Genomic DNA, 15,214 nt, shown 5'->3' on the forward strand with positions numbered 1-15,214 from the left:
TTCGTTAATTTGTAAATGTGACGTGTTGTATCATCTTTTAGCATTACCCTAGCTTCTGTACCATATCCGTTTCCGGAAGTCGGCGATAACCGGCCAATCAGGGATGGAGTGCTGAGTGATTATACTGAGTGATTATATAAAATTTTATTCAACTATTGTCCATATCTTTACTGTAACTTCTTTTGCCTTTAAAATTTATTGATGTAAATTCTAATGGATTTTAAGTTTTGTACTATTCCATTTGAGTCGTTTTCTGCAACCCGGATTTCGCCTTTCGGCATCTTCAGGCACTAATAGGTAGGTGATAAAATTATTACCTACTTTTTGTATTAATTTAATTTATTATATAAGTTAGAATTAACTGTATTCGTTGTCAGTGTGTATGTGCCTTTTGGTGAGTGCACATAGTGCTTGAAGATGCCGAAAGGCGAAACCCTGGTCGCAAAAAAACACTCGAATGGAATAGTACCTACAAAACAGAATTTAAATTCAAATTCCATCAAGTATCCTCGGTCGATAGTGTAATATTATTGGTTTAAACACCTCTAATATTGTATATTGTGTATCATTTGACGATATCCAATTAAAGCGGGCGAAACCGGCCCTAAGTAGGTATCATTAAACTATGTAGAATATGTGCTTGGTACATTATGGTGTTTTAATGATTAGTTCATATTTTCTTTCTAAACAATATAGTATATTTTTATATTTTCATAAGTTAGATTATGACACCTTTCACCTTTTTTTAAATACCTACAATAATTGTTCATATATTATCAAAAAGAAAACGTTGGACCTTTAAGGTATTTAAAATTAAAAATCTTCCTTCCACAAACACCACAAATTGTCAGAATTTTTGAACGTTTGAAATGCATACCATTTACAAAAATGCACTAATTGCTGTATTCCATGGCTTTTCAAATCGTATTGTCGATTTGTGTGGGGAGTGGAATATTCGAGGGAATTATTTGTACGCCGGAATGCGCAAGACAATGGAAGAATCCACCCATTCATAAAGATGAATGGAGAGATATTAATTCATGAAATTTTGAACACCAACCTCAAAGTTATGTTTTAATTTGTCGTATCGTGGTCCGAAAATTTGTACGTATGCAGTTGGCTGTATTACAGTCAATCTTGAGCGGTTTTATCGGAAATAGATAGTCTTATATTATTGAGATCATTATTATTCATGTCTTAACAAAACACTTAAAAATGCGTAATAAAAACCCCCAAAAGACAGAAGATAAGTAAATTGGAAAATAACTACATGCAATCATATTGATAATTTTTAATTCTGGTAGGTTGCTCGTAGTACAGGGTTACCAGACTCCCTATTTGAGCAGGATTATTCCGAGTTCAACAGACAAATCCCGAATTCCGCATTGCCTCTGAAAATCCCGACTTAACAAAAGTTGTATCATCATCAGCCGGGGTCAATCCACTGCTGAATGGAGGCCTCCCCTAGCTTTCTTGTGTCATTCGCGGCCACGTATTTCCGCCGAACTTTACCAGTTCGTCAATCCATCGTCTTTTAGGGCGACCCTGTGACCGTTTCGTGCCCCTTGAGTACCACTGGATGACGGCATATGTCCTTTCGGCGAGCAATGTGCCCCGCCCATCTCCATTTCAGCTGTTTTTCAACGTCTATTACATCGCGTACTCCTGTCTGCTTCCTAACCCATTCGTTTCTCTTACGGTCCTTTCGCGTATCACGGGATACTCTCGATTAAGACCGAGGGCGGGTTTGGTGGAGGGACTTTAACTTCAATGGTCCTTTCGGCGTGATGCCCAACATACACCTCTCCATGCCTCGCTGTGCGACTCTTAGCCTTTGGACATCTCTTGTGTTGAGGGTCCACCGAAAAAAAACCCCAACGTCCCACAAACCCCCAAAGTCCAACAAAAGTTGTATAATGTGCACAAAATGTACGTATATAGTTAAAGAGGCTTACTTAATTTTTGTAGACAGCCTGGCGTACCACCTTTTATGAATATGACGCGAGAACAACAATAGATGAAAAATAGATAATATTCTTTAATGATCATTCCGCTTCCAATAAAAACAAGTATACAATTGTGTTACTACTCTTACTCTCAATTCCACATTTCAATGCAATTTGCGAAAGAATATTTAATTTAATGAGTGCAGCCTGGAGAAAAGAGATAAACAGATTATTGCTAAAAACCGTAGAAGCTGATTTTTTTTTTGATTAGGCGGCCATATACGTACAGTTTTCGTAAGAGGTTGAACATGCCAGTTAATACGTAATGGCGGCCATACAGTTATCTTTGGTAGATAATCTGCTGCGCCCATAGACGGACACTTTTCGACCTGTCAGATATGTGCCATGTTCAAACTGCCAGCGACCCCCTACTCCCGTATTTTTGTAAAACTGTTGGAATTTCAACTAGCTGAAAGTTCTCGTTTGACGTTAGATGTTGGTAACGTAAAGTAGAATATACCGCGCGATACAACTTCGGCTGGTGTTGCTTGTTATAAAATACAAATTCATTTATTATTAAAAATGTAATAATATTATGTACGCGGAGATCGCAAATATTATATTTTATTTATTTTTACGAAAGTAAATCAAAGTAATAGTTATTTATGTAAACATATTATTTTATACAATATAATATAAATGTTAAAATGAAAGTTATTGTGAAAATATAGACTAATAACTCAGTACTCAAATTTTATTTATTGTATGTAGTGAATATTAAAAATTATTAATTTAAGACGTTCACAACATAAATTAATATACCTAATTGTGAATGACAATGTCGCTAAATCTAAATAAAATTTAAGTACCTATATATTTTAATAATATCATAGTAATTAATTATTATACTGATGATTGATGTAAATATAATTTTGTGGCATGTTTAAATTTATTGTATATAAAATCAATACCTTTATAAATATTACCGTTTTCTTACTTAATTAATACTGTCCATTAAAGGGAATAATTTATTCAAAAGAAAAGATTACATTTTATATTTACACGAATGTGTATAATATTGTTTCGGTGAATCGATAAAATACACAATCCACTAGCGAAATCATGATTTATTTTACCAACGTCGTAGGTGTGTATTTTATGTCAATTTGTTTCTAATAAAAACAATTATAACCATAATAAATTCAAAGTAAAATTATTCGTGTATCATCGTTCAAGTATACCCTACCTAAAACTAATTGAAACAATACCCCTGTGTAATATCTCCGCGAACCTAACCGCCATAGTTTTTGACACTTGCTCTGCCACAGACAATAACTGTACGTATATGGGCACGTCTGTTGACAGTTCGACAGATTTAAATGGGGTAGTTAAACTGATCTGTGGTGTGGCCACTAACGTACAGTTATTGAACAGTTATTGTCTGTGCCATGTTCAACCTGTTACGAGAACTGTCCGTCTGTGGCCACCTATTAGGTAGTTAAATTAAATGTGATTGTATCTAATCAATATATTTTAATAACTGATTCCTGCGAATTATTATGTGACCATTTTTTATATGACGTTCTCTTCTGTATAAATATTATGTACTTATTTTGTTTTTTTTTTTTTTTTTCCCCCGACCATGTCCGATCCTAATAGGACCATATGGGCCTCCACAGAGTAGAGGTTTGTATTAACAGATTTTTGTTTTTTACGAGAAATGGATGTCAGCCACTTGCTCAACCTATTAGGTCCATACCCTGACTCACACACAAATTGAAAAACAATATGTGTACTTGCCAGACCCAGGATTCGAACCTGAGACCCACGGCGTGATAGTCCAACGCTTATGCCGCACATATATTATAATTTATTATGTATTTTTTCTTAACATCTTTTTTTTTTGATCGTTCAAATAATGAATGTCCCGATCTGTGATTTTGAAAATCTGGCAACCATGTCTTAGTATCAAGACGTACCTATCAAATATCTGATAATAATGGCTGCTTTTTATCAAATATTTGATAGCAAAGACACCCTTCGCCACTGCCATCTTCAATTTCTTTTATTTTGTTAACAGTCAATTCATGGTGGAACTGCATTGTATTGTTGTTTAATTTAATAAAACTGAAATATTTGAATAGTTGAAAATGTCCCACTGAGGCGGACGAAACCGGTCCTAATTTATTGATTAAAAGTGGAATAAGTACTAAAAAAAAATGCGTTTTATTAAATTAAACAACAATACTGCTATCTTCCTCCAAAAGTCACTCTTCGTCACCGGCGTTCTTACATAGTATACTTTTTGGCGAAGTCGTCCAAAATTGACGGAAGATGTCACTGCTGCATGTTGTTATTTTAGCTCTCTGCATAATTATGCAGATACACGATTCTGTAACCATGGACGGTCGTGATGATTTTGTAGAAGGCGATGGCTGACGACCAGTTTTCTTTGTACGGATCAATTAGATGATGACATTGAAGTCTTCCTAAAACAATCACCCACACACTCTCGTCTTGTACTGGTACTCATTCATGATAAATTTCATTCATATTCCACACAAGTATTACATTTTATCTATGGCAAACATCCGCTTCTCTCATCCTGTCGGTTTTGTTTTATAGTATCTATCTACTCGCCCGCAATTATATTTTTCTTTCTTGGTCTTTAATTAGGGTTGGCAACTGTCCTTGGATCATTACGGTCATGATCACAGTTCCGGCACGCAAATTGTCCCGGAATTTTAGTAAAACTTTTTTTTATCGCACGATTTAATATTGATTTTTAAGGCAAGGCATGATAAAGTTCCCACCACCACCCGTCATATATGCACAGCCGTGTATATGCACGGCCGCTTTCCATGACACTTTAAACGTGTCTGAAAGAAGTGATTTTAAGTGCTCTTTCCATCCCGAGACGGAGCCGCACGGGACTGATGCTGCAACCATGCACCGTAGTGCTTAAAGAAGAAAGTTAAGAAAGATTTTTTTTTTGTTTGTTTGTTGGTCTGGCTCTGCTGTCCGCTGACGTTAAGCGCCCTGTGTACCCGCATACTGAGTGTCACGAATTGAAATGGATGAGTCTACAGAGGAGTCGGGACTATCCCGCTCCCCATACGACGCTCCACATTTACCCTGTCACTTATAGCTTCTGGTCGCTTCAATCGTGGACCGCCGCACTTTTCTAAGGACATTTCTAACTCCAAGACACTCAGCACTTTAAGTCTAGCGATAAATACCTGGCCTGCAGGTAGTACTAAGGTTGCTCACCTACGAGTTATTGCGAGCTGTCGCATCCACAAGTGGTTAACGAATGCACGTGGTCCAACGGTCGTAGTTATTAGGATCGTTAGTGTCCATTTGTGTCATCCGCGCTGTTTTGTCTTTTTTGCATCAAAATATTAAAGCTACCATTGGATACCCAGGTACCAATTTATGCGTGCTACCGGTCTTCCAGTGACCACAGACCTTGTGTGGCTGTCTCAGTCATGAGGTACTGACGACGAAGATGAAGTAAAATTCCATTATGTATACCTATACCTAATTTATATTTGTTCTTTCCTTGGATGGGGGGGAGTCCGAACTCGAAAAGCCGACCGTCTAACAGCATTCTCCGCGGCTTAGCTCCACCCCTATTGACATTCGGGGCCTTTATCAATATTTAAACTATGGCACTCTTGATTTAGTTTATTCCTCTGGAGGGAGTTTTTCTCAGCCTCTCCGACCTTCGACCTGAACCAATATCACTAGTTTTTTCCAGATTGTCCGGTGAAGGCAGCCAAGGAGAGTTTGTCTCGAATCTGCTGTTTGCTGATTATGGAGTCGTTGGTACGTTTGGCCATCCAAGGGATTCTCAGCATCATATTTAAAGCGTCGAGACGCATTTTTGCGATATTATAGACGTAGTTTCCAGCCATAATTTTGGTAATATTTTTGCATTTCCAAATATGGTGCAATTTTCCTTTACTATTCTCCTTTTGATATCATAAACATATTTGCTGAGTGTCTATCAGATTGGGTTGCGGCATAGAATTATTACCATCAATCTCATCATATGTTTCCTAATCATAGAGCCCCAATAAAAAACAAGAAAAAGTCCCGGAATTGCCCCAAAAAAATTGACAACCCTATAACTGCAATGCAGATGATAAACGCTTCTTTCTGATAAAGATATTATTATTGTCCTTTCATTCACCCATTCTTTACATTATACTCTGTGCAACAAGAATGAATTTGTTATCAGTGTTGACTTATCTACTGACTATCACAGAGTTACTTAAAGTGTGTTTTGCGGAGCCCCGGGTGTCCGGTAGACCTTGCAATAATATCCCCATGCCCAGGTTCTGCAGGGAATTTCGTGTGCATACTATGAGACACGTAGTAATAATAACTACATATATAATATTCACCAGACATGTTCAACTTCAATTAGGCTGTGATATATGTGCTTACTATACAATGACTGGTATCAAAAGTAGCCGTAATCTACTACACAAACATCAACCGTGAACAAGTCTGTTTTTGGGCACTCATTGTCCATCCATTCGTATACTATGCAAATAGCCTACTGCGCGACGATAAATGGAAACTACGCCTTAGGCATAAAGCCCATTGACGTAGCGAGTGCGGCGCTCGCGCAAAATTTCTACAAGTGGCGCGTAAATCATCGAAAATACAACGTAATCAAATACGCCAGCGCACACTGGACTTGACGATGCCTTGTGCCCCGCCCGCCGCATGAATCATCGTTTTTGACTTCTCGGCGATACGAATGAAAGAAAATACAATGGAGTCCATTCATTGAACACGGCTACCAAAATCACGCTGCTCGGAGCGTCGTCGTTCGACGGGCGAGAAGTCATTATTTAATAACAGAGAAGTCATTGTTTAATTTTATTCCGTGTCGTGGTTGAATAATGTCGTCGTAAATATTAATTACAAGCCCCGAAATAATATAATATTTTTATTGCTTTGTTATGAGAGACGCTGTAATAATAATTATTTTGTGCTGCTTGGGCCGCTTATTACATAGGTGAAGGGTAATGCGCGGCAAGAGACGAGTGATTATGGTTATGAATAAACGCTTCATACGCCGACTTCGCCCGCTCGACGCGTTCTATGGGCGCTATCGCTAATGCACAGAATTTACTTCCTTCTCTTTCTCTCATTTCTGCGGCAGGCTGTGAGTGTACAAATACGAATGAAATGATACGAGCTCACGCGTGGTTCCGCATGGTTCATTTAAAAACGGCTTTCACATATTAAGCTGGTCAATTGATACACACTTTGACATCCGATATGTGTTAAGTAGGTACCTATTATTTGTTCTTCTTCTTCTTCGTCGGGATCTCATGACTGGAGCAGCAGTGTTTTCCACGGCTCAACTCTACCCCTTTTCGGCATCCTGTGGCACTCTTGAATTGGTCTGTTTACATTGTTCTTCCTTGTCTTCTTCGATTTTATATTATGAGTGAACAAAAAACTGGAGAATCCAGCACATGCAAATCTGCTGAGCAACCATTTGCTCAACCAAGAAGAAACGTTTGAAAGCATTTTTACGAGTCAGTGTCGAGAAAAAAAATCCGTCCAGGAGCGTCGAAAAATCTATGTATAAAAAATAGAGCAGCGTCATGACGCCCTGAGAGGGATGTATAGTTTTAATACCACTGCGTTATATCTACTATCATTGAGATGCCTATTATGTTTGTGTACCATAGTAAACGTTTTTTTCATTTTGCTATTTACAGAATGGTATATCACATCTAATAATGATATTTGAATGAATACCTTTTTCCCGTTATAAATGACCAACCGTGCTAATTGTACGATATTGTAATAATTATTGAGCCAGCGAGTAATTATATAAATTACTACTAATATATCATGATAATTTGGGGTTTCCCCAATACAATAAGCCTGAGGTGATGTTGGAAACTCATTTGCGAATGGACCGGCACATCACTGCATCAGCATAGCAGGGCCTGGCTCACAGCCATACTATATACCGACCGGGTAGTGTATTACAATGGTAGTGCTGTCTGTTTCGTGTTTATTTTTTGTTTTAACTTCGAATGCCACCCCGATATACGTTCGACGTATTTAAGTATTTCAATTATTCTTTTTGTTTTTAAAGGGGGGACATGCTCGTCGAAGGTCAAAATTGAGTTTTTATTGTATTTTCAAACCATGATCCTGGACACTCCTTAAACGTTGTAGATAATCTATTTATATAATTTTGAAGCCTTATTATCCTTTATAGTTATTTTAAACATTTGATGACTGCATAAAGTATTTTTGTTACATAAAATAGTATTCTTTTAAACCTCTCGCTCTAATTTTTTAGAATATAGTCATATCTCGATACATAACTGTGCAGTGGTGTTAAGATTTTTTACATTTATTAATTTTTAAACGCATTTATAAAACCATTAGTATAATTTATTATGAGATAATTTTTGTAAAATATTCACGATAAAAAATTATATTGATAATCTCTGTGATCCCAAATTTGACAAGAATTAGGCATTTTATTATTCAAAAAATCGGCAAAATTAACACATTTGAAAGATAATTTAAAGATATTTATTATAAGCTATGTCTTTGACCATTCAAGTATGATAAACATATTATGAATAATGATTGCTTTATAATAATTATTGACCTAAGAATAAGGTAGTGTTTTTTTGAAATACGCCATTTCTTTTGGCATTCCCCAGTGGTTAAGCTACAACATACGGCCGTAGCCATAAATTGACAAACTATAATTAAAGTAGGGAGTAAAATTATGTTAACGCGCGTGTTAAGGCTTCAAAATTATATAAATAAATTATCTACAACGTTTAAGGAGTGTCCAGGATCATGGTTTGAAAATACGATAAAAACTCAATTTTGACCTACGACGAGCACGTGGGCCGTTAAGTATTATTCTTCTTCTTCCACGGCGCTACATCCCGGGGTGGGATTTGGCCTCCTCCACAACCGCTCTCCACTCACTCCGGTCTCTCGCCACACTTCTCCAGTTACCGGGTCTTCCTATATGAAGCCAGTCCACTTCTACGGCGTCATCCCATCTCCTTCTTGGACGGCCTCTGGGTCTCTTCCGTTGGGGTAGCCACTTTGTCATGATCCTTGGCGCTCTAACTTCAGGCATTCTCTCAACATGTCCCGCCCATCGTAGTCTTTGGGACTTATGATTGTTTGCTGTTCAATCAGCTCTTCCAACTCGTGGTTCATTTTTAATTATTCATTTTTCATTTCATTTTATTAAGTATTACGCCGCATAAATAAATAGATATTAAATATATTAAACATAATTTTAGATAAAAAGTAATAATTATTTATGAAAAAAAAAAACACTTCCTAATCTATATATAGGTGTTTTAATAAGAACTGACTGCTTTGTTTTCTGGAATAAAAAGTAAAATTCTTATCAGAAATATGTTGATTTTTAATATATTGTAACACTTATATGTGGGATGTATAGTATGATAAATGATAACATTGTTCAAACAGCCACTTAGCCCCCCTAACAGGTGGTTATTATGTTTGCCATATTATTTTCCATAACTTCTGCGCATAAATCCGGCTCCATGTCGCCGGATATTATGTTTGAGATCAAGAATAGTTTCTTGTTTCATTAGCGTAGACTTTAAATGTCAAAAAACTCCAATGGAAGAAGTCCAACATCCAAGTCGCCAAAACGTGAAATAACATGACCAGGAAACATGGTCTGCAATAACTCGCGTTTCGTACGCATTATGACAGTAAAGTTGGTATCATCATTTTCAATTCCGTCCAATTCGTGCAAAAAAATATAATCATGTCACCATAATGGTTTCCATCGACCATCTAATCGCATTTAAAAAAAAAATATGGCTCGATGGACACCTGCCCAGAAACCGCACCAAGCCGTATTTCTTTCAGAATGTAGGTATTGGTTCCTCATAAACCACAAATCTGGCAGTTTTTTTATTTCAGAGATCTTGATTTTATCCGAAAATATTAAACATTATTTTTATGGTATTTTTTACGATTTCTACTCGTTTTATTGTATACTTTTCAATGACATTAAGCATGTAAAATGTTAAGCGACCTCGTGCGAACCCGGGTACTTTAAAACGAAAATAATAATTATTGTAAATTTTCACACACGGCGAACTAAGTTAGAAACGAAAAATAACACGAAACAGATCAGTAGCACTATCATTGAAATACGCTATTCGGCATCCCGGCCGGTATTTAGTACGGCCGCGATCGAGCCTATTCTTCATCAAAATAGTATTATTTGCTATCACCAGTGTTGTTTATTATTACCATGGTAACGCCTACATCTATCACAGCGTGTGTGTATTATCAACGACATCGAACCGTGACGTTTGATTTGATGCATTGTTATTAATTGCCCTGAATAATTGTTAATTACTTCACTGAATATTAAACGGGAAGAACTTCGCTCACCTATACAATAAATACGGAGTGTGACGTAATCAACGTTAGTATTTTTGAAATGTGACTTCTTTAGCCACAGTCTCATATGCTTTAGTTATGAATTTTTTGCAGTTTTTTTTATTCATTGGCTATGCAATGCAGTTTGGATATTGGCTGCCTCAACAGAGAGGTCTAATCTTACCAGTGACTAAAATATGCCATGAAAACCTAAGTCGTATAACGAGAAATTAATCTAAATTCTAATGGATTTAAGTTTTATACTACTCCATTTGAGTCGTTTTTTGCTTCTCGGGCTTCGCCTTTCGGCATCTTCAGGCGCTGTGTATACTCACTAAAGGCAAACACACGCGCTGACAACGAACACTCTTAACTCTAACTTATATAATAAATCAATACAATAAAGTCGGTAAAAACTCCATTGCCCACCTATCAAGTCAAGGGTCACAATAAAAATATAAGAAATAAATTATGAATAGTTGAAGTGTAAAAAAACTCTCTATCTTATTGTTAATAATAAATAATAATACACTCGATAAGCATATTATAATAAAAATCGTCAAAACCTAATAATAGATCATTTATTAGTACTTCCAAACAATTAAAATACTACATTCAAGAGGTGAAAAATCGTCCATTCTAGAACAATGTATTGTAAAAATGGAGTTAACTAATGAATGAGATGTTATATCTATGATATATTATGAAATCAGTATTTAAAAGTTATTAGTTAAACAATTATTATTTAGTAATATTCTTACATGGTATCTACTTTTGTTTTTTTTAATTAATCACTTTAATATTGTATGCTACATTTAATTCATTGGTATAATATCATAAGGTACAAAAATCCAGCACGTTGATTTTCAAGGAAAAAGTTGTTTACGTTGTCGAAAAACGCTAGATTTAACGTCATACGCCAGATGCTTTTTTTCCAGCTAGATGTCTACATATTTTAAAATGCTAGATCTGTCAAGAATAGCGCTGATTCTAATTACTAATTAGTTAGCTCGATAGCATGTTTTCGTTATGTTTCTTGATCTGAAATAACATGAATAACTCTTAGATCAATTCTGTATACAAGGCGCCAGTTGTTATCTAAATTGTAAATGAACACCTGCCGCGTATGCACTATGCCACCAACATTTTTTTTATTATGTCACTGACGTTTTGTTACGTAACCTAGGAATAAAACCTACTGGAAAATTTCCAGTTGGTTCTATTTGTTATATTTAATATAATTGCACTATACCTCGGTAAATAATTACAAATTTTATTGTATATCGCGTTTATAATATTTATTTATTTAATAAAACAAAAATTGTGGACATAACAAATCTAAATTCAAGACGTTCACAACATGAGATTTACATTATAACAAATATTACCCTCACAAGAGAGAAGAAGGGAATATATATATATATATATAATAATAATAATAAGAAATTAAAAAAAATGTCTATATATATTATACATATTACATTTTACATAAGTACCTACATTACCCTTTGTTGAAAATATTTAGCGTTATTAATGATAATGACATGTGACTACTTGCAGGCGTGCTAGTAATTAATTGAATTGGCATTTGCGTGGTAGAACTCCATAAAAATATTTTTTTAAATACAGTTTTTTATTAATTATCTAGTGTTTGAGGTGTTTATGATGACAGCTATTTCAGGCAATCTTTAAAACGATCATAAGATAACATACGTAAAATTTGATTAGAATCAGGGTTCGAAATGGACCAGAGCGCAGTTCCGATTCGTGAATTCCTCGAGATTATCCCTCCGGTGGGAAAATTAAATATTGGATTCCGGTTCGTGAAATATTATAAATCGATTAAACTACTTACTTTTATGTATTATTCATTTATTTTTGTATAATATACATAAAATTCGATAAACATGTTGATAATTTAAAAAAAAACGAACGATCATGTTCGTAAAAAATTCTATTTTGAGCACTGAGAATACAAGATAACGTAGTTATTAGCAATAATTCGCTTGCATATTTATATCCATAACTTATATGTACATACTACAGTAGATTTAATTGTTTCACATTCGATAACCCCTCCAATATACATACCTATATACAGTGGCGGCTCGACGACTTTCTAGGTGGTGGGGTTTAGTCGTTAATTATCAAATATATGTACAAGTGTGTACATACCTACATTCTCATATTATTATAGGTACATTATGTACGAAGCTATTTACAATAATATGATTATCGTTACTTAATCTCATCTAAAAATTGTGCTTAAAATATAAACTTAATTAATAATAATAATTATTATAGATTTACCATCATTAATTTTGAACAACAACATACAACGAGCGTATTTACTCACCTATGGGGTTATTCTATTCGGTCCCTAGTACGCGTATAATAACGCTAATGCATTCACATATTTTGTAGAAAGAGATTTGTACCGCAGCCACGGGATGGGACTGAGTGACCCCGATCAGCAAAAAATAGACGCCATAGATTTCTTAATTTTGTAGGTACATAGGTGTCACCGTGAAATAGGGCGTATTTAATTTAATAAGTTATTTTAATGCCGCGTAATCATAGTTATGTTATTACATAATTTACAATTATTGCTTTATTTGTATAATAATACTTAAATATCTCTCTAAAATGGCGACGGGTTAAGATAGATAGATGAAATAAATTAAATAATTCATTTAATTAAGTAGGTATATTATGACAATGATAAAAATATCGGACGTTTTTTACGCATTCTCCACATGATAACGATGTGGGGATGGTCCCTATGAACCCTTAAAGTAGAGCCGCCCCTGCCTATATATAAGTTGGAATGCTTTCGTTCCACTACCTTGAACTTCAGAAGTTATTTTTTATTTATTTATCTATGGTTTAAATGTGCAATGTCTAATTCTAATACCAAAATAGTTATACCTTCATTGTCACCAAAATTGTCTGTTGAGATTATAATAGTAATGTCTCAATAGTCTTACCTCTTCTTCTTCCTGCACCATCCCCTAATATCTTAATTATATTATCATGAAGTAATTCACTCGCCATGTTTTTTTTATTTTATCACCAAGACGAGCAGGGAATGAAGTCTTCGAGGGATGCAAACGTCCATTTTTACACAATCGTTTCCGACTCAGGTGTGTCGTCTTTTGAAATCCACAAGCAATTATTTATACATCTAAAATTAAATACTGTAATGTTGACATAAAACAATGATTACTTAATTATTGTCTGCTGACGTAACAGCTGCGCATGGGTAAACCCTGTACAAGAATATTATTCTCATGTACGCGTAATATTAATGACGTATCTTTATCTAAAATGCACATCAGCCTAAGCTAGTACTTTTCCTGGACCAGTTATCGTTAAGAAAATATTAAAAACCATAATGACTACCTGTTTAATGTTTCTTTTGTATGTAATTCATTGTGCACATTTGATAATTGTCACGTAGGCTTTTTCAATTACGAATATATATATATTATACATTGAGAATAAACACCTGCATTGAGCATTGGCGTATTAAGCCGTGTACATACAAAGAAAAGGTTGACAACCTGATCGTTATTAATATATTACCATATTATTTCAGCGAGTTGTTGCTCTAACTCTTCATTTTTTATGTAAAATTTATTAAGACCAAATTTATCTATACATACAGTTTTGTCTTTGATGATGATGATGATTTGATTGATGAGATTTGATGAGTTGCCGTTTGTATGACGTTGTCAACTTGTGTGTATACAGTATTTTAGGCAGAAGAAACATTTTTTGAAGAATAACCCTGCGCTTCCATTATGCCGGCAAGTAGCTACAACTCAACGGAACGGCCGGTCGGTGGGATAACCACCAGACGTTTTCGACGCACAGCGATCCTCTTTTTTTCCTCTCCTTATTACTTCTGCACCGGTATTCCCGCTTTACCCCGCTTCATCTCTCTTTATGTACAGAGAGTAAACAATCTACTCGGATTCCCTATTCTCTGCAAGCCTTGTGGTAGATGTAATAGGTTTCCTATTGAATTCCTTGGTCACTCTACCTCATCAGCGTCTGCCCCTTTCACTTGGCAATCTGCCCAAAACCTTTTACTGCTTTCTAGGCCACAGCATCGCCTTGAATCGAATAACACAGTGTAGGTCCACAGTGGACAATCTCCCCGATACTCAGCTCGCCTATCATAATATGGTGCTGGTGACCACTTCTGAGGATGCCCTGGATGCTACAGAACCAATGCCTGGGTACTAAAAATCTACACTAAATATTATGATAATATCTACTAATATAGTGACATCATGAAGATTTAAATCAATACAGGAGTGACCTTCTTCCAGCAATGGACAGCTGTGGCAAAGCAAAATGGCGTTGTATCAATCATGCCGTGAGCTCATCTATCGCACCAAAATCGTGTACAATATCCCCATATGGAGACAATACTTTAATGAATTTCATTTGACATTGACAGACGCGACCCAAATCACAATTCCAAAGATTAATGCAATTTTATTTAATATATTATGCACTCGCGCATCTTCGGTTATTTTAATTCGATGGATATTGTCGAAGATGATAATGGCGTTATAAAAAGATAGGGAAGATATATAATAACACCGATTTTTATAAATATAGCAATTCATATGACCAAGCGTAGTAAAATTAGGTCGGGATAACCTTCGTCCCGCAGTGGATTGATCCTGGTTGATGATGATGATTTATTTATTTATTTAAGAAAACCAAACATTGTGGACGTAACAAATCTAAATTCAAGACGTTCACAACATGAAATTTACATTATAACAAATATTACCCTCACAAGAGAG

General features: G+C 35.4%; 1 protein-coding gene and 1 long non-coding RNA gene across 2 annotated transcripts in view; both read left to right on the forward strand.

The window, feature by feature from the left end:
- The window catches only part of sty (sprouty signaling antagonist), a 149,258-nt gene that overhangs the window by 80,718 nt on the left and 53,326 nt on the right, over window positions 1-15,214 (forward strand). The gene's annotated exons all lie outside the window — the stretch shown is intronic.
- LOC147064232 (uncharacterized) overlaps window positions 3,271-15,214 on the forward strand; it is a 391,070-nt gene continuing 379,126 nt past the window's right edge. The window contains exon 1 of the long non-coding RNA XR_015072023.1: window positions 3,271-3,440. This is a non-coding gene — a long non-coding RNA (uncharacterized LOC147064232). The remainder of the gene's footprint in view (window positions 3,441-15,214) is intronic.

This window comes from Rhyacophila brunnea, unplaced genomic scaffold (assembly GCF_057557595.1).
Source record: "Rhyacophila brunnea isolate RB1 unplaced genomic scaffold, BYU_Rbru_1.0 scaffold_8, whole genome shotgun sequence".
Lineage (NCBI taxonomy): Eukaryota > Metazoa > Arthropoda > Insecta > Trichoptera > Rhyacophilidae > Rhyacophila > Rhyacophila brunnea.